This window comes from Myotis brandtii, unplaced genomic scaffold (genome assembly GCF_000412655.1).
Source record: "Myotis brandtii unplaced genomic scaffold, ASM41265v1 scaffold32, whole genome shotgun sequence".
In the NCBI taxonomy this organism is placed as follows: Eukaryota; Metazoa; Chordata; class Mammalia; order Chiroptera; family Vespertilionidae; genus Myotis; species Myotis brandtii.
Genome location: NW_005362269.1, coordinates 13,994,146 through 14,013,256, shown reverse-complemented (window position 1 = coordinate 14,013,256; position 19,111 = coordinate 13,994,146). Strand labels below are relative to the sequence as shown.

Sequence of the window (19,111 nt, the reverse complement as noted above, 5' to 3'; positions counted from 1 at the left end):
CCCAAAGTTTTGATTTCTTCTTCATTTTTGTCATCTTCTTTCTCCACCCCCTCCCTGTTCTCCAGCTCTTTCTCCATCTGCAAACCTGGGAAAATCATAGTACTGACATTATAGGGTTGTTGTGAGGAATAAAATAATAAATATATTTTTATTGATATCAGAGAGAGGAAGGAAAGGGAGAGAGAGATCAGAGCATCAATGATGAGAGAGAATCATTGATTGGCTGCTTCCTGCATGCCCCCTACTAGGGATTGAGCCTGCAACCTGGGCATGTTCCCTGACTGGGAATCAAACCATTACCTCCTGGCTCATAGGTCAATGCTCAACCACTGAACAACACAGGCTGGGCAGAAAAAGATAATAATTAGAACAGTGCCTGGCACAGAGGAAACACAAAATACATGTTAGAATCTCTCATCATCATCCAATTCAATTCTTGAAAAAATCCTATAAGGTAGATGCTATTTCTATCTTCTTTTACAGCCAAGATAACTGAGGTTCAGAGAAGCCATGCAACTTGTTAGAAGTCACACAGCAACTGAGTGGCCAAGCAAAAATTTGGACCCAGAACTGTTTAGCTGCAATAACGATGCCCTCACAGTGCCTGGCCTCGGAAAACCCAGCAATTAAATAGTAAGCTCTGTTTTAATGGAAACTAGGTTCAGAACTGGAAGTCATCAGTGACAGAGGGAGTGGTCAGCAAAAGCTATCAGGATGGGGGGATGGGGACAGCAAGTGTGACTCACGAGAGGCCTGTCTTAGAGAACAGTGATGGGCAAGTGGGAGCCACTGAAGGCCCTTGAGCAGTGACTGAAGCCATAAAAGGAATGTTTTGAAGCATTCACATGTAGAGTCAGGATATGAGATGTTCTAGAGGGAGAATGAAATGAATCAGGGAGACCAGTTAGGAAGGAATAACAGAAACAGGTGACATGAGTCTTAAATAGGATAGTGCTTAGGAAGAGGGGACAACTTTGAAGGCACATTTCTAAGGCAGAGAGGACAGTGTCTGAGCGTGGGCTGGGCAGAGAGGATGAAGGAAAAGGTGAAGAGGACACGGTGTTTCTTTTTTGTTGACAAGGAAATCGGTAAGACCGGGGTAGAAATGGGCTCATCTTGTGAACTCTTTCAAAATCGCTGCAACCAAAAAGTCATTTAAATACACAGCGACTCTCAGAAGACAAACTGTAGATCTTTAGTAGATAAAAACCACCATGGTGAGATTAAGCTCCGTCTCACCACTTTCCCTCCATAAAAGGTTTTTTGTAGGTTACAGACATCAACTGGAACCCCTTCTACAAACTTCATAGAACAAAACTCCAGGCATCTACTAATGTGACTTCCCTGTTATCAGAATTGCTGGCTTTTCCCATCTTGAAATGTGATCACTGAAAAGAAAAGAGTCTATAATCCTAAGTACAAAGGTTTTGCCATCAGGCAAACCAGGGTTTTGAATTCTGACTCTGCCATCTGCTGCCGTTTGAAGTTGGGCAAACCTACTTTTACCTTCTTCCTGGTTTGCTTGCGAGGGAACACTAACACCCACCTTTCTGGGTTGCTATAAGGATGGCATGAGGTAATGCTTAGGGCAGTGCCTGGACAATAATAACCATTTAATTAAGTACTTCGTGATTGTGAGTCACTTACTTGCAAATCATAATAATAGAAAAGAAGCTCATGATCTTCGTTTTTGACACCTGGGGGGTTGGATAGTCATTGCTTGGGGAGTGGAAATTTCCTCCGTTTCGCAGGAAACGGGTGTTTGTATTTAGCTTCCCTCAAACCCATATCCCATTGGTCATAGCTGTCTTTAAGGGACAAAATAAATGATGTGAAGTGATATGACAAAGCAATGCTGCTTTCGGAGGCCTTTGTAACCAAAACATTTGTTCCTTAGCAACCTCGTCAATGTCCAGCTACCAGGACCCATGCCCACAAATTGCTGTCAGCCAGAGGAATGAGCAGAACTGCCTTGGCGCCGAGGTGAGAAGAAAATACTTCATCTGGGGGCCAGGATATCACCCCCATGAGGAAACGCTGGGGGAAGGTGATTTCGTGTGTGGGCCGTTGCTCATTATTAATTTGGGCATTCGTCATCTCTTTTGGGACTGGCTGACTGGCCAAGGGGCACAGAAATGGCTTAGGGCTCACGGCAGTGCTCGCTGTCCCACCAATCCAATTACCCCAGGAAGGCATTTGTCAGAGGAGAGAGAAGACATTTATTCTGGCTGGTCCCTCAGCATCCTGCTACAGAAGCATGGAGGGCAGTTTTCATTTAAGGAAGGATCCACGAGCCGGTGGCTCTCGCACAGAGCATGGGCTGTGATGATACAGTGGCTGCTGCGTCCCCAGCCTGTGTCCCTTTATTGTGCTTAATTTTTTTCAAAGCACTTCTCACCCTCTAAACTGATATAATTTGCTGTTATGTCTACTGTCAGTCTACTCAGAAGAATGCAAACTCCAGGAGGGCAGGGATTGGGTCTGAGTAGTTAAGAGTGGGGACTTCGGAGCTAGGCTGCCTGGGTTAGAATCCGAGCTCTGCCAGTGACTTCTGTGACACTTGCCCAAGCCCTTTAAATTCTCTGCGCCTCAGTCTCCTTACCTTTAATATGGGGCTAATAATAGTGTCTATATCAAACCACAGCTAAGCATGCCTTAAAAGTTTCTGCTATCATGATTATAATTCACTGCTGTATCTAATGGATCTCCAGTGGAGTCTAATGAATAAATATTTGTTAAATATCAAACAAATAAAACACTGAATTTGTCAACGAGTTCCACTGAAAAGAAACTAAGTTGGAATGTATTCAATAATAAAGACTTGTTCTTTAATTTTCTAGTTTCTCATGGGCTTTCTTGAATGGGAGAGAAAAGGGTAGTGTTATAGTCAGCAACCCAGGACCACGCACCACTCAGTGCAGAACATGCCTATGGTGGGACACCGTGGCCCAAGGTGTTTGTGTATTCATATATATCATCACAATTTGAGAGGTGACTTCATAAGGCTGTTACAACCTCATTTTTACAGTTCCCAATAGGATGATGGACAATGCGGGCTTTCTTCCTTTGGGATCTCTTGGCTTGTTTCCTTGTCTTCCTTCCCTTCCTCCTTTGACTCTGTTCCTTAGTGACCACTGTGGCAGTGATTGCCGGTCGTTGTCCATATCCGGTCTGGCTCCTTTCCAGCCTCCTTGCCACCAGATGGAAGGATGTGACGGTGCTCCAGTTAATGGGACGTGAGCTGTGGGATGTACTCAGTTCAACATCCATGCAGTCCCCTACGGACACTCTTAAAGCCCAAGATGTGGGCGCCACAAGACAGGAGTGGCCTGGACCCTAGAATCAACACTTGGAGGAGAGCCCAAAATTGTAACACAAGTGAGCAAGGACCACTTATTAAATTAAGCCACTGGAATGTTGAGGCTTATTTGTTATTTCAGCAGAGCCTTCCCGGATATTGACCTCATGCTTCTCTTCCTTCCCAGCTCACTCCCCGAGATGGTAGTCAGTCCCAGCATCGAATCCATGTCTTAGGGGGTGGTAAGAGAACCCCCAGGAAGGAATGGCAGCATCCTCTGTTGGAAAAGTTCCAACCTATTATGGGTGGGGAGTCGAGTTCACCCAGTTCACCCAGGCGTGTCCCAGTTTACACCTCCTGTTCCTTCTTTCCCTCTAGAGCAGCGGTTCTCAACCTGTGGGTCGCGACCCCTTTGGCGGTTGAACGACCCTTTCACAGGGGTCGCCTAAGACCATCCTGCATATCAGATATTTACATTACAATTCATAACAGTAGCAACATTACAGTTATGAAGTAGCAACGAAAATAATTTTATGGTTGGGTCATAACATGAGGAACTGTATTTAAAGGGCCAGAAGGTTGAGAACCACTGCTCTAGAAAGTGTGCTGGTTTGGAATCTATAGTTACTCTATTCGTAGGTTAACACGTACCAACCAGCATCACATAGCATCAGTCACAGCTGCTGTAACCTGAGGAAGGGCTGGAGGCTAGAAACACAAGGAGGATCAGCCTAGCCAAACACAGAGAGGACCTTCCAGGGCGGGGGAGCAGGAACGCAGTGAGAAGCTGGTTAGCGCTGAGGCCATCTGGTCCGGGGGAGTCTCAGCTCGCCCCGATGCCTAGACGGTGGCCTGGCCAGCTTGCTTGGCGGCCTGGAGACACTCAAAGGAGGCCATTTTCCAAAAGCTCAGGCCCTGGCCAGAGTTCCTTCTCTATGTCCCTGCACTAGGGATTGATTGCTCGGGCTTAGTACCAGGGACATCTGTCACCTCTGCTTCAGAGACCCATCAGGCTCAGTCCTGGATATGGGATGCTCAGGGGACCGGGCTGTGCTTGGTTGACTAAGAAGGTTGCTCCACAGCACATTCTGCCTCATAGATGCACAGAAGCCCTGGATGAGGATTAGGGGCCCGTGATCAAATCCCAGTAAGGGGGGTATGTGCACACGGGCTGGCTGCAGGAGGAGGTCTGTCTCCCAAGGCAGCTTGTCTCTCTTGACTTGGCACTAAAGCACAGAACCCCAAATAAACACCCCTTCCCCCCAAAGTTCTCTCGTTTTCCTTGGCCTTCGTTGGCATGCAATTCAAGGGCTGTGCCTTTGAGTCATCAGTCATACCCCAAAGTGACATGAAAATGCAACTTTTACGAGCGCTTGAGAGTCAGAGAAATAAACCACAGCAAATATTTGATCCAATTATAACCCTCCCCGCTCTCCTTCTGGGCAGAGAGCGAGGAGGAATGGTAATTAAGGTAACTGAGTGGCTTCCAGAGGAGCTGGAAGAGAGCAGAGGAGGTTGGACCGCGGAGTGGGCCTGTCACTGTCCCAGAAGCGAAGGCACCCACAGGCAGGGCGGGTGCAGCAGAGATGCTTCTGGAAGCCACTCGGATACACACCTGCCAAGGAGGGCAAGGTTAAGGACAGACTCATGCCCTTCAGGAAGATGTTATTCCTGCGCCCAGGACCCCGAGAGAGGGGAAAAATAGCTCGACTGCTATCTGGACCATCTGCTGGTGAGGGTCAACGTGGATGGGAGAAGAATGAATGCTGACATTTCCCACCGATGTTGTATGTGGATTCTACCTCAGATGGCAGGGCACGCTCGGCTGTGGGTAGGTTTGCAGGGAAGCAGCGTGTGTGAGCGAGGGCTACTTGAAGCCACATTGCCATGGGGTTTCTTCGCATCCAGTGCCGACCGGCAGTGGTGGGTCACTCGTGAGGGCCCACGAACTTCCTTCTGCCTCCAGCCAGGCCCGTGGCAAAGTGCGCCCGGCTTATTCCTCATTAAAGCTCAGCATGATTTCTGTCTCTCCTTCAAAGAGGCTGAGTGCTAAGGGAAGCATGGAAGGATGACAAGGCAGAGACGTACCCAGTGGGGGCTGGCTTCCCTTAGCGTGGCCCCACCTGCCTTTTTCAGGATTTGACGCTCAGTTCTACCTACGAGTCACTTCATGCGATGCCGACTGGCCCAGCTGCAGGCACTGCCAGGGCCACTCACTCCTCTACCAGCCACGAGGGCCCCTAGGCTGAGAGGACACAGTATCTGTGTTTGTAGATTGTGACAACTCATGTGTCAGGCTCCACAGACAAGCATCAAGTAGATGAAGACAGAGAGGATCCAAACACAGCACCTTAAAATAAGGAGCAAAGAGGAAGACAGCTACATGATGGGATTCTCCTTTAAAAAAATTTTTTTAAATTGATTTTAGAGAGAAGAAGGGAAATGGATGGAGAGATAGAAACACTGATGAGAGAGAAACATCAATCAGCTGCCTCCTGCCGGTCCCCTACTGGGGATTGAGCCTCCAACCGGGGCATGTGCCCTGCCCAGGAATCGAACTGTGACCTCTTGGTTCATGGGCCCACGCTCAACCACTGAGCAACACCAGGCAGGCCATGATGGAATTCTTGATTCTTTTATCACATGACCTCTTGCAGCAGTAGAAAAAGTAATCATCAAAAGTAAGAAAACATTATTATTTTTTTCTGGGCACCTGCTATGTGTCAGGTATAATGGCAAATGCTGACATGTTATCTCACTTCATCCTCCCAGAAATGCTATTCTCATGCCCATTTCTCTGGAGAACAGTGGCTGTAGAGATGTTAAGTAGCACAGCCAGTGTCATTGACCACGGTTGGTGGCCAAGCGAGGACTTGCACTTGGACTCACTCAAGTTTTCCAAGAACCTGGCTGTAGCTGCCAGCATCTCTGGCGGCTGGCCTGGTGTGGAGGTGTCCTCAGATGCCTCTGAGCAGAGACAGGGGAGGAAGGCAGAGCTGAGAAGTGTGAGGGTCAGACTTTAGCAGAAGCGGATGGGGCACCTGAGGACCGGGAGACACCCCAGTGAAGAAGAAAAAAAAGCATTCCAGGAAAGGTCTGGGTGGCTTTGCTGGGTGTTGGCTGTTCCTTTTGCCAACCTCCTAACTCCTCCTGGTGTTCCAGCCACACTGCTCTTACCTCTCTTCCAGGAACATGCAAAGCCCATCGGCCTCAGGGCCTTTGCACAAGCGAATGCCTCTTGCCTGGCCTGTTCTTCCTCCCCATCTTCATACAGCGGCCTGCTTCTTGCCAGTCCTGACCTGCCTAAACATCACGACCTCAGAAAGGACATCCCTGGCCACCCGTTCTAAACACCTCTATCACTTCTCCTTTTCCCATTCTCAGTCAAATCTCATCCTTCTCCAAAAAAAGTCATTTATCTCCTAAGTTACAGTCCATATCCCTCTTCTTGGATGAATGAAAAACATTTAGGCCCAAAGGAAATAACACCCAAAGAGAAGTCTATACCATTATAGCGGAGTTTTGGTGATACAACTACCGAGAGGACATGACCTCTTTAGGAAATGCTTTTAGGAGATTTCAGTAAATACTGTGCAGTTTTCCTGTATTTTTGTTTACTAGTTGCTCAGATGACACAATGAGGTAACATTTAATAATAAGCCCAGGGCACTGTTCTAAGTGATTCACGTGTGCTCCCTTCTCTAATGCTTACAATAGCCCCACTGAATATGCATCATTATCCCCACTTTGCATATGAGGAAGCTGAGACAGGACAGGGTTGAATCCAAGTTCAAGGTCTCGCTTGGCCACCAACTGTGGTCCATGGCACTGGCTATGCTACTTAACGACTCTAGCAGCCATTGTTCTCTCCAGAGAAATGGGGATTAGAATGAAGTGAGATAACATATGTCAGGAGTTGGTCAGTGGTGGCACTGGGTAACACCTCCCTCAGGAAGCCGTCCTAAGATCCCACACAAGTTAGGCCCGGTGACCTATTTTTATGCTCTTAAACCTCCTGTACCCAACTCTTTAGTAACAGTAATAGCTAACAAGTGATGCCTTAATTGTGCCCCAACAGGAACAACCTCTGTAGATGATACATGCTTTGGCTCCAAGAAATGTACAATAACACAGAGCTAGCATGCTGTCCACCTTCTCCCATCCCACAAGAGCTGTGCTGGGGCTGGGCATGGCTGGATGCATTGTGCCTGGTGCCCTAGCAGAGGTCCCCCAATCCCTGCCACCTCCTACATTTATAAAAGGATGGAGAGGAGACAGGAATCTCTGGGCTGAGTCAAAAGCCCCCGATCTTCGTGATCTGGATTAGAGTCTTCAGGAGGACCAGCTGAAAGTCAGTCTTCCTTTCACCACTGGTTTCAGCCCGAGGCCTTGCCTTCTCCCCGAAGAGACCGCGGGTTGCTAGGTTACCTGTGAGTGAGCTGTAAGGGCTGTGAACCAGTCAGATTGATTGACTGATCTCCATAGGGTGCTTTCTATTTGCTGGGCATTATCTCATTTATTCTCACAACAACCTGATGGGCTGTGGTCCTTATTTTACGGATGGCAAAACTGAATGCGGAGACTCATCACAGACATACAAGGTAGCACAGATAAGATTCAAATTCAGCCCAGGCTTATTCGAGAGCTAGCTCTTATCTTCCTCCCAATACTGCATCTCACGGCCCAACGATACTGCTGCCATCCTCACTCCACTCACCAGGTCCGCATCTCCTCAAAGGCAGAGCTGATGGCTTTCATCTCTGCATCCTTCTTCAATGAATATTTGTTGCGTGCATGCATGGACTGATTTTATATTTCATCTTCCCACAAGGCCATGCCCCCATCACACTACCTTTTGATCCAAGCCAGGAGAAGAGTGGAAGGTATTGCTCTGAAGACCAAGTGAGAAACAGTGTAGGGATCCTGGTGAACATCTCAAGGCTGTTCCAAGATGTACCGAAGCTCTACTACGAGGCCAGAAGAATGGAGGTCTTACCTCTCAGTGCCTCGCCGATGTGATTTCTTATTTACTGCATGTTCTCATCTTTGTCTTTAGCCAATGGCTTATCCAAAAGGTCATGTTTGGCTCCTCGCCCTCCCAAGGTCAACAGGAGGGTCTTATTGTGGGCTGGTTGTGAACATGAATCAAATGTATCCTTGAGGAGAGGGAGCAAATGGGGAATGTGTCCAGTCGATGAATGATTTCCTGAGGACTACAGAGGGACAGATCCCAGGCACCGGTTGGTTTCTCCCAAAGCCTGGCCTGACCTTTCATCAGACAACAGTGCGACCTTGGGCAAGTTATGTCAACTCCCTGAGTCTCTGCTCTCTCATCCTCAGGATGAGGATAAGAGAATTACCCACCTCTGAGGGTCATGGTGAGTCTGGCCCAGCTCATGGTAAGCATGCTCACTGTGAGCTATTCTTATGGGTATTATTATTATTGATATAAAAGCTTGACATATTGTAACTCCTTTGAGCTAGCAATTTCATTCTTAAGAATTCATCATAAGGAAATTATTTAAAAATACACAAAAGTATACCTGCAAGGATGTTTACTGTAGAATGATTACAGTGTTGATAAGAGTTGGTTAAAAAAATTTAAATCTACACAATGAATTATTTTTGAGGCATTTAAAATGAGTTCCTGGAAGAATACTCAGATTTAAAAAGATGTCCCCTCTCTATTATTAAGCAGGATAAAAACAGTGCCCATGATATGATCCTGTATTTATAAAAATGATTGCAATATGTGAACAGAAAACTGGAAAATATACTAAATATGTTAATGCTTTCTATTTTTCCTAACATCACCATATATTGCTTTTATGAGAAAAACACAAATAAAAGTTACCTTAAAAAACACAATTGAAATTTGTTTTGTTTTGTTTTGTTTGGGGGCTTGTGGGGCTCGCATTATGGATGCTTTGAAAAACATGCAAATAATAGCTTATATCATTTCTGCATGCCAGCATGGTTCTTAGTGCTTTATACAGATGACTTCATTTACATCTTACTGCAATGCTGTGAATGTATAATTGTATTATCCCCATTTTACAGCTGAGGTAACTGAGGCCCAGAGAGGCTGCCTGACTTGTCCAAGGTCACACAGCTTGGAGGTACTGGAAGTTGAAATTCGAGGCCAGACAGTCTGGACTGGCCCACACTCTTATGTCTAAGCTTGTTTGTATCTGAAGAGCAGCACAGGCATTCCACAGAATGTTTATTTAAACTTTATCTCATTTTGTATATTTATATATCTTAAAAATATATTTAAATCTCCACACTGACTTGGTATGTACAATAAAATCTAGTTATCTGAGGATATTTGGAATTAGTATAAAGGACACCTAAAATGAATTTTTTTTAACCAATGAGAAAATGATTGATGAGGACTTTATCTCGAAAAATAGAACTAATTATGAAACTTAAAAAAAATCTCATATTTAGGAAAATTCAGGCTATATCTGCAACTACACTCCAATTGTCAGAGCAAAAACCGAGTTTTCATACACTTACAGAAATGTGACACCCAACATTTCATTGTCTCTCAGCTTCATCGATTGCAAAACACATCCTGTTTTCAGAGATGTCAGAAGACCAGCCTCACGCGCACTCACACGCATCTCAGAATCGATGAACCACTCGAGAACAATACAGCATCCCTCCAGCTTGACGGGCCCAACACACTCAGAAGTCCGTCTGTAAGCATATTGGATGCTTTCCTCAAACTTTCCATGGCTGCTCTTTACCTGATCACAATCTCCCCCTTGGAGGTGCCTCCTGTCACCTCGGTTCCTTCCCTCCGTTGCAGTATTTAACGGTGCTTCCTCGGCCAGACCCACATTCACCCAGGCTCCCCCTGGCCCCTTAAGGCAGACCCCAGACCTCCAGCATCCCTTACACGGGACTGCAATTCCCGTTTGGGGCCCGAGTGGCCATTGTACTTCATCAGTGACCATGTCTACGCTGCACTGAGGACGCTCCTGGGAACACCACCCACAGAGAGGAGACAAAAGACGCGTCTGACTGCCATGTCCACTACACACCAGCTCTGTGACCCTAAACTGTCTCAGTTCTTTCCTGTGTCAAGTGGGGCTGCCTCCCTCCCAGGGCTGTTGTGAGGATCAGCTAAGGTTACTCGTGTGAGAACAGTCCTCAGCACGTTGGAGCCCTCCAGCAATGCTGCCTGTGATCACCATGGCTAGTGCCACCTGGGGCGGGACCTCTGCCTGGAGAGCATCTCCTATGAGTGATCAGATGATGAATGGGCATTTGTGACTTACAATAACTTTTGCTTCCCTAGAGAACAGCCTTCCTGAGAGGGGCTTCCGTGAACATTTCACAGCCAGTACTTGCTGTGAAGATCCTGGAGTAACCCTTTTCCTAACATTTTCTAATGCGGGTTTGAACTCCGTTAACTCTGATACGTATTAGGAAGTTTCAAGCACTGGTCTCGGAACGCTCTCGGATGTGTATCTGCTCAGAGTTGTATAAGCACCTGCTCTGGTGAATCCTGTTCAACCAAGTGCCAGGCAGGGCAGGGGTACAAGGTCATGCCAGGAGGTTAAGCCAGTCATGCAATTTCCAGTGAACATGTGACATGTCCCATTATGACAATTTTTAAAAATAAAGGGTTTCAAAGCTGATTTTAGAAAAGTTTGGGGGTGCAACTTCTCTACTTGTGTATCTAAGGCCAAGAAAGTAGTTGTTAGATATTTGAAGTGATTTAATCTTCAAACAATCATTTCCTACCCCCCCTCTTTCAAGAGTGTGGATCAACTTAATTGAAGAGTAGCCAGAGTCTTTTACAAAAGACAATTAAGGAAAACACTGTGCTGCTTGCAACTACTTGCAGACATTCATTGTGATTTTTCTCAAAACTGTGCAAACAAAACGAAGCGCATAAATGAAATGAATATAGAGATCATGTCATCCTCTATAGTCTCTCAACGCTTGTTTTGCTCAAAACAGACTCAAGCTTGTCACAGATTTGCTTTTCTTAAAGAGACAGCGATTACTAAAATGAAGAAAAGTGCAAAGACTATGGTAGAAAATACCCATATTTCAACTACTCAAATGAATAAACCTTAACATTTTGTCACATGTACTTTCAGTCTTTGTGAGCGCAGTTGTGGAAGATGGGAAGGGAGCTCGCCTTACCTTTAATGCTTTATTACAAATAAAACAAGTACTTTTCAAACCTAATTCTCAGTCCTGTTCTCCTCACCTGTTCCTAGAGGTGACCACCGTAGGAGTTTAGTCTCTCTCTCTCTCTCTCTCTCTCTCTCTCTCTCTCTCTCTCTCTCCCCTCACCCCATATATAATGAACATACATATACAGAGATTAACATTATAGTAACAAATATGGGTTTAGACTATAAACTATACAGCTGTCACTTTATCCACTTATATATGGGGTTCTATATAAGATTTCATTAGAAGATAAAGGTCTTTGCCCAGAAATTTTGCAAACTGCCGAACTACAGTACCTCTGAGACTCTGTTCAGTCTACAAGGTGATTGGGTGCTGCCCCCTCTGACTTATTTATGGGTTTTGTTTTTGTCTTTCTCCCCGAGCATGACCCTCTGGAAAAGCATTCACAGTGTGTACCCTGCACCTCTGTCAAGACCAGTTCTCTCGAAAGACTCGAGCCTCCCGAGATTCCTCCTTAGCTCTCCGTGGTGGCTGCCCGGAGGGTACCCACCCACTGGAGTGGCAGCTTCGCTTCCTGGGCTGATGCCACCAGGTAATCAGACGAGGTCTTGAGAAAGAGCTTTCTGAAAGCATGTTCGGTCCAACACAGAAGAATCCAAGATTCTCTTGGTTTCACAAACTCTTTCTCCACACACAGCACAAGGACTTTGGAAAGGGAGGTCTGCAGACATGCCTGTCAAACATGCCTCCTTCAAGTGAAATGCAATTGCTCTGGGAGCTGCCAGTGTAGCCCGGGTGTTCCCTCCACAGCAGGCTCACAGCCCACAGTCCCCTGGAAGAATGAGGTCCAGGGACAGCCCATCTGCCTGGTGAACGGGCATGGGGAGGGTGCGAAGAGGGTGGCGCAGTGACAGAACCAGGACACAACAGAACCAGGACGCTCAGGAACTCGGGCGACTCTGTCCCAGGGACCCGGTTAGTGCCACCTCTAATGGAAACGTGTGCAATTTACTTCTTTGGCAAGCAAGACAGGAACAAGGAAGAAGAGAATTTCTTGTCAAACTGGAGTTTTCAAGTTTTCAAACTGGAGAGGGATACCCCGAGGTGGCCGAAGCTGACACCACTCATCGCCATCTACAAATTCACTTTTAAAAAGGGCCATTGAGGGGAATTCATCAACCCCTGATGAGGACAAATGGGAATGTTTGATCTTTGTCCACACATGCCGGAGCTGCCATATTTGCATTTACTGGGTATGATCATGGGGCAATTTGTGGTCTTTTAAATAGCTCCCTGCTGTCATTTTTTACTGTGTGGCTAGTTTTGCTTCCCAGTCCACGGACGCATCCCAGTGGAAAGCGCTCGGGTCAACAGCGGTCCCCTTCCGTGCTCCTGCCGTTCAATCCCCAGTCCCACCCTCCAATCAACCCCCTGCAGCTGGAAGGCCTCTGGAAGTTACTGGGCTCCTGGCTCCATCCGTCGGAGAGATGAAATAGGCATTGGTAATATTTGCTAAACAGGACCGTGGAGAAGGCGAAGTCTCGGCAGGGCTCCCAAGCGGGAATGATGTCTTGTTGTCTGGGGCTAATCATGAACCTAATTTGCCGATTATTGACTTGTTCTCACAGAGGATTGCACTTGGCTTGACACACCCGCCACAATCAGGGAGTAACTGCCAGATGGCTTGCTCTCTGCCTTAACTACCGGATCCTGACTCGCAGCCGCGGCCTCTGAGGCTTACTGGGTGCCTTGCACTCTAGCTGGGTCAGGTTCTGATTCCTTTTGAAAGTCTGATGTTTCCTCTCTAGAACTGGGCTGAGCAAATCTGACACTGTAGGATTGCAAAGATCTGGCAAGATGTGCCAGGCTTCCTCACACACACCACTCCCATAAAGAATTCAAGCCGGTAGGTTCTGACTGGCTTAGGTCAACTCTCTATTTTTGGGGTGTGGGTCTTAACAAAAGCAATGCAGGCTATCAAAAGGTTGCATTTAAAAGACAACATAACATCTACCTTTCAATCTGACAAAGAGTAAACAATGATAATACCCAGTTTATGCACCAGATCAAGTAAATCAAATGGGTACTTCCTCACTGCTGGTGGCGGGGACTTTCAGAAGGGCAATCCGACCACTCATGTAAGATTCTTAAGGGTTGCTTTCGGGAAAAGAATGAAGGGTGCTCACAAAGACTAGCCAGGAGGACGGGCATCCCAACATTTTACTGTAAGTGATCAGGGCTTTTCATGGACATATCTGGTGTTCCTCCAACCAGGGGCATCACAGGATTCTACTTCCTGCCCCACTGAAGTTAGGATGACTTGCTTTGGTCCATAGGAGAGGGGCTTAAATGACATGTGTTACTCCCAAGCAGAATTCTTAGGGATAGGTGGACAATTCACCACCTTCTCCTTTTTTTTTCCTGCTGAGAACTAGTCCTGTGTCTGGTAGTGGAGGTTCCATAGGCTTATGTCCTTGAATGAGGTTGACATTGAGCAAAGCCCAGTGCCACCAAGATGGTTTCCTAACCTCAGCACGTTTGACTTTTGGGGGCAGATAATTCTTTGTTGTGAAGAGCTGTCCTGTGTGTGTTTAGCAGCATTCCCAGTCTCTACCCACCCAGTCTCCACCCACCCACCTCTTCCCATGGTGACAACCCACCACAGTCCCAGACACCGCCAAATGTCGCCAGGGTGGGGTGAAGGTGCCCCTGGTTGGGAACCACTGTTCTGAATAGAAAAGAAATAACCTCTGTCGTTTTAAGCCACTACAATTCTGAGGTATTTTTTCCCCCTGAAAATATGTTTTATTATATCAAAAATTCTATCTAAATATTTGGCAAAAGGGGACTGCTTCAAATTATATTTTCAAATTCTTCCTTTTGTTTTTAGTTTTTTTCTTGAATGAAAACAGTTTGTTCTTCAATAAGAAGCAATAAAACTAGAAAATTAATTTTATTTTAAATAGCTATGTTTACACAATCACCTATTTCTATTCAGCATTTGCTAGGGCCACACAGAATTTCTTAGTACAGTGATATCTTGCATATGATCTATCTATATAAAAGCCTAAGCGACCATCGCAACTAAACGGACAACCGAACAGGATGCGTAGGGTGACCCGGCCGGCGGGCGGGTTAGTGAGGGGCAACCAAACAACTGAGCAGCAGGCTTCGTAGGGTGACCAGGCCAGCAGGGGGGTCAGTTGGGGGCAACCGGGCTGGTGGGGGGGCAGTTGGGGGCAATCAGGCCAGCAGGCAGAGGCAGTTAGGGAAGATCAGGCCAGCAGGTGGTCAGTGAGGGGTGATCAGGCAGGCAGGCAGGTAAGCAGTTAGGAGCCAGAGGTCCAAGATTGTGAGAGGGACATCCCCTAAGGGGTCCTGGATTGGAGAGGGTGCAGGCTGGGCTGAGGGGACCCTCTCCCCCTCCCCCCATGCATGAATTTCATGCACCGGGCCTCTAGTATCTTTATATTGTGTTTTAGTTTACCAAATGTTTTCTCATCTTACCTTTATTATTACAATAGTGTGAGGCAGGTCACACAGGTAGATAAGAAATCTGAGGCTAAAAGAGGTTAAGGGACATGTCCAAGGTCACATGCTTAATACGTAGCCGGGCCTCCATTCTCAGTTCTCCCTTTACTCCAGGACTTTCTCCCCTCTGCCACAGTGCCTCTATCACAGCTTCTCGCCACTTTCCAAAAGTCAACTGGGACAGACTCTGATTCTTGGGAAATTTCAGCAGGTAAGAAAGGATTCTCTCTGTACTTAATATCCTTGGACATGGATACTAAACCTTGTAGGCTCTTGGTCAGAGCCTACAAGGTTTATTATTTTATTAATACTCAATAAAATTTAAGCATAGCCATTACATGCAACACAGCCAATAGAATTTCATATTCTTTCCCCTCCCCACCTTTTTCTGTCTTTCCAGCTCATATGAGTCACCTTGGCTAGACTGCCAATCCCCATAGAACTTATGTTCCTTGATAGGATATGCCAATAGAAATGAGAAATTCTATAATGAGTTAGTCACCTATCCCTGCAAGGAGCTAAGCACCGTCTCCTGGAGGAAATGGAGCCCATCAAAAGGACGTGAATGCATGTAATGACAGTGAACGGGTGTGAGAATGTGTAGGGAGTCATATTTTCACTTCCTTTCCTTTTTAAAAGGAGCGCCCTATATTGTACCTGTCTTGTTCATTTCTAAGCATCTGCACTGTGTCTCGCTTACTTGACCCTCCAACGCACACTAAATTTCCAAATTGGCAGCTGGACTGAAACCCTTCAAGCACATCAGCCCATGCCTATTCATTTCTCTTCCCCTGAAATGTGATGGGCCTGTCCTGGGAGTAGAGCTATTTTGAGAGGACGACCACTGGAACTATCACTGGGTTGGCAGGAGATGGACAGTGTGGTGTAGCCACAAAAGCAGAAAAGACACTGTCGCTGAGGGTTTGAGTCTTGACTGTCAGCACAGCAGGGAACCTGGGGAGATCTGTTTGCCCACTGTCCACTATCACGCAGTCCCAGAGAGTTACCTACCCGATTTCCAGGATCACCGGCTTTTCCGTTGCTCAGAGGATGCAAAGGAAGGGGGATAATGGTTCTGGAAACAATGCTGGGAAGAAGCGAGTTTTCCCAGCAAGCTCCCTGCATCCAACTGGCTGAGAGGAAAGCTATGCTCAGCTGTACCCAGAGGCATGCTCACACTTGCTTGACGAATGCCAAAAGGGCAGATTTCACCACTGCAAACCCTTCACTATGCTGCAATAGGAGCAATGGCACCTGAAGGTCAAGGAGACCACCTCACAACTGGCAGAACTTCCCAGAGCAGCACTCTGCCATGTGCCTGGCCGGAAGTCACAGAAATGCCTCTGGGACTCCTCTCAGCTGAATTCCTCTTTCTCTGGATGAGAAGCTCTTGGAAAAAAAATTGTGCTTTTGGTATCAGGAGTTCTGCTTGGCCAGGGCTACGTTAACGCATCTCTGGGTAATCAGTGCCTAGACCAGTAAATATTTTTCTGTGTGGATGGATGCTTGTTCTATTGACAACCACTTTCCATACCGGTCCCTACAGCATGGCCCTCCCTGCTCAGAAAGGAAAGAGTCCCTTACACCGATCATTTCAGGCTGTAAAAATGGGATTGCTAATAAGTTTCATCTTAAGAGTCAACACTGGTTGATCATTAGTGGCTGCCTTAGGGATCCTGTTGGAGGGACCTGTACTGAGTTCACTGAGGAAAACGTACAGTCATCGATTAGCAATGCCTGCCATGTACTAAATATGAAGAAATAGTGCCCGCTTGCTTTAGTTTTGCTAATGGGTTTACGGTAAAGCTTTCAATTCTTCCAATTGACTTTTCTAGATGAATACCTTTCCAACACATTTTAAAGTCATCTCTGACTGGATGGGATACTCCTGGAATATTTCCCTAATGTACTTCCTTATGGACTTGCTGGCGTTGAAAGCAAATGAGGCGGGAAACCTCAACGATGGTTTCCTCTGGATATACAATTCTTATTGGAAAAGAAAACCAAGCTAGTTGGGTGTTAACTTATCCCAATTGGTATGTATAGTACAATCCCTACCGGGACAAATGAAAGGAGGGGTGAGAGGAGGAACAATGAAATCCATCATGTAATCCAATCTCTTCGTTCCCAGCACTGGGAATAAGGCCACTTTCACAGTGCCCAAGGCTTCCCAAGGAGCTCAGCTCAGGGAAGAACAGGAAGTCTCAGAGAAACAGCTGCTGAATTTTGTCACTCTTTTCTCAGACAGTGGGGTGTCTCGTAGTGAAATTTTAACAAATTAATCTAATAACCAGAATGCCTGAACATTAAGTACCCAAGGATTCACCCCCAGGTCTAGCAAAGCTGATTTCATCAGGTAGGGTTGTTACTGTTTTTTGAGATATAGTTCACATAACATAAATCTCACTATTTTACAGTTTGGTAGTTTTTAGAATATTCGCCATGCTGTGCAACCATCACGATCTAATTTCAGAGCATTTTATCACTCCCCAAAGAGACGCCATGCCTACTAGCAGTCAGTCCAATCCTACCCTCTCCTGCCCCTGGCAATCACCAGTCTCCTTTCTGCCTCTGTGGACTTACCTATTCTGGACAATATAACTGGAATCATAGAATACGTGGCCCTGTGTATGTGGCTTCTTCCACTTAGCAAGATGCTTTCAAGGTTCATCCATGTCCTAGCTGTAACGACACTTCATTCCTTTTTATGTTTGAATAATATTTCACTGTACGGATATGTTGCATTTTGTTTATCCATTCGTCAGTCAAGGACATTTGGGTGGTTTCCACTTGGGGATTATACCAAATAATGCTGCTATGACATTCGTGTGTATGTTTTTATGAGAAATGATGTTTTCAATTCTCTGTGGGTACATACCTAGAGGTAGAATTACTGGGTCATATGGTAATTCTATGTGTAACTTTTTGAAGAACTGTCAAACTCTTTTCCACAGTGGCTGCACCATTTCAAATTCTCAATAGCAATGTACTGATGTAGCAAGGTACCAACGTTCCAACGTCTCCACATCCCTGCCAACACTTGTTATTGTTTGTCCTTTAATGATAGCCATTCTAGATGGTGTAAAGTGTGCGTGTATTTTTAAAACAATAACTCATTATGGACTTGCTGGCGTTGAAAGCAAATGAGGCGGGAAACCTCAACGATGGTTTCCTCTGGATATACAATTCTTATTGGAAAAGAAAACCAAGCTAGTTGGGTGTTAACTTATCCCAATTGGTATGTATAGTACAATCCCTACCGGGACAAATGAAAGGAGGGGTGAGAGGAGGAACAATGAAATCCATCATGTAATCCAATCTCTTCGTTCCCAGCACTGGGAATAAGGCCACTTTCACAGTGCCCAAGGCTTCCCAAGGAGCTCAGCTCAGGGAAGAACAGGAAGTCTCAGAGAAACAGCTGCTGAATTTTGTCACTCTTTTCTCAGACAGTGGGGTGTCTCCTAGTGAAATTTTAACAAATTAACCTAATAAACAGAATGCCTGAACATTAAGTACCCAAGGATTCACCCCCAGGTCTAGCAAAGCTGATTTCATCAGGTAGGGTTGTTACTGTTTTTTGAGATATAGTTCACATAACATAAATCTCACTATTTTACAGTTTGGTAGTTTTTAGAATATTCGCCATGCTGTGCAACCATCACGATCTAATTTCAGAGCATTTTATCACTCCCCAAAGAGACGCCATGCCTACTAGCAGTCAGTCCAATCCTACCCTCTCCTGCCCCTGGCAATCACCAGTCTCCTTTCTGCCTCTGTGGACTTACCTATTCTGGACAATATAACTGGAATCATAGAATACGTGGCCCTGTGTATGTGGCTTCTTCCACTTAGCAAGATGCTTTCAAGGTTCATCCATGTCCTAGCTGTAACGACACTTCATTCCTTTTTATGTTTGAATAATATTTCACTGTACGGATATGTTGCATTTTGTTTATCCATTCGTCAGTCAAGGACATTTGGGTCGTTTCCACTTGGGGGTTATACCAAATAATGCTGCTATGACATTCATGTGTATGTTTTTATGAGAAATGATGTTCTCAATTCTCTGTGGGTACATACCTAGAAGTAGAATTACTGGGTCATATGGTAATTCTACGTGTAACT

At 45.9% G+C, this 19,111-nt stretch overlaps 1 protein-coding gene across 9 annotated transcripts in view; it reads right to left on the bottom strand.

The window, feature by feature from the left end:
- Nucleotides 1–19,111, bottom strand: part of TENM2 (teneurin transmembrane protein 2) — a 1,214,660-nt gene that overhangs the window by 159,142 nt on the left and 1,036,407 nt on the right. The gene's annotated exons all lie outside the window — the stretch shown is intronic.